Source organism: Etheostoma spectabile, chromosome 8 (assembly GCF_008692095.1).
Source record: "Etheostoma spectabile isolate EspeVRDwgs_2016 chromosome 8, UIUC_Espe_1.0, whole genome shotgun sequence".
Lineage (NCBI taxonomy): Eukaryota > Metazoa > Chordata > Actinopteri > Perciformes > Percidae > Etheostoma > Etheostoma spectabile.
This window is the reverse complement of record NC_045740.1, coordinates 16917519-16919386: the sequence shown is the minus strand read 5'-3', so window position 1 is coordinate 16919386 and position 1868 is coordinate 16917519. Positions and strand designations below refer to the sequence as shown.

At 36.9% G+C, this 1868-nt stretch overlaps 1 protein-coding gene across 1 annotated transcript in view; it reads right to left on the bottom strand.

Annotated features, from left to right (window-relative positions):
• met (MET proto-oncogene, receptor tyrosine kinase) overlaps positions 1-1868 on the bottom strand; it is an 80015-nt gene that overhangs the window by 10895 nt on the left and 67252 nt on the right. The gene's annotated exons all lie outside the window — the stretch shown is intronic.

The window sequence follows — 1868 nt, the reverse complement described above, 5'->3', positions numbered from 1 at the left end:
GGGGGCAGAGGATTGGTTTGGGGTCTTTCTTTTCTTGATGTTGAATTGGATCTGTGGGACTGACCCTGCTATTAAAGCAAAGTGAGGTGATTTTGTGTCTGCATGTCAAGCTTGGAGTTTGATAAAGCAGGCAATTAAGCTCTTTGTGGGCGACTTTAGCCTCTGTATAGCTTTACATAAATCTCACATTTAATCTGAGCTCGCTGGATAAAAGTATCCCACCACATCAGATACAATCCCGTCGTGTTTTGCTTGTGGAGAAATCCTGTTTTTGGTATTATTGATATATTTAAAAGCTTTGACACAGCATTTTGTATTGACTGGATCGTTAAACATAACTTTTTTAGCTGTATAAATGTCTGCTTTGCTACTTTATTTTGCACATTAGCAGCCAGTAGTCCCTTCCTGGAAAACAAAATCCCCAAAAATAGCCAGAACAACATGGATTTTACATTTCCCCTTGTTTAAATGTGAATGGACTGTATTTATATAGTGCTTTTCTAGTCTTTGCGACTACTCAAAGAGCTTTTACACAATACAGGAACCATTCACAATTCACACACATTTATAAGCTCTGGCCAAGTCTGCCATGCTATGTGCTACCTGCGGCTGCTCGATTATGGGAAAAAAATCTTAATCACGATTATTTTTGCTCAATACTGAAATCCCAATTATTTTACATGATTACTCATTGACTTTTAAGTTTAACTGTATCAACAGTGAAAACACCTTTAACTGTGATATTCCCCTTCTTACTTTTCATTTAAAACAAATATAGACAAACAAAGACAAATTAAGAGTTTACTTGGAAAAACATAATATTTATAAAATAATATGATTAACATGTTGATTAATTGCCCAGGCCTACGCCTGCTCACCAGATAAACATTCACACACCGAGGGCGTAGCATCAGGAGCAATTCGGGGTTTAGTGTTTTGCCAAAGGACACTTCAACATGGAACTACAGGGGTAGGAATTGAACCATCGACCGTCCGATTGATGGGCAACCGCTCTAACATCTGAGCTACTTAATTTTGAGTAAAAAGAAGAAGGACTGGGTTGCTAGCATGAACAATAGTATGGCTGGACAGACAATAAAAACATAACTTTAATAAAAAAAAGACATTAACAGAAAATATAATGAAAACAAAGCATTGATAAAATTGTTTGACATTTTTTTTTGTATTGTCCTTATTAGGATGAGTGACCGTGCACGTGCCACCACCCCTACTCCACGCAGTTGCTAATAGCCAAGGGGGACACGGAGGATTAAAAAAACATGACGGACTATTCAGAAGAGGTCACCGGACGACACAATCTTCTGAACATGCAGTAGTCATGCTGAGAAACACAGAGAGAGTTGTGTGGAGCTGACAGTCTTAATTAGCTTTGTAGCAACTCATTTGGCAAAGGCCTGAATGGAACGGACGTTCATGAATATAAAAAAATGCACGCACTAAAGCTTTAGGAACATCCATCTCAAATGAAATGTCTGTTCAAAATCCGGAAATGTTTTGGTGTACTGATGACTACAAAATGGAGTGATTGTTTAAATTTATTGTATATAAGTTGTCTCTGGCAAAAGACACAAGAAGGTTCATGTGTGTGCTATATGTAAAGAATGTTACTATTCTGGTATCTGGATCCCATGCTGTAAATATTTTTGTCTTGTAGGCCTGTTTGGGCTGGGCATATTTTTTCTAATCAATAATAAAAATGATAGAATAGAATAGAATAGAAGAGAATGTCTTCATTGTTATTATACACAAGTGTAGTACCTGTGCAATGAGATCTTTACAGTGTTGACACGAAATATAAAAATATAAAATCATAAAGTATAGCTAGTGCAGAAAAAAAGAGAGGGGGG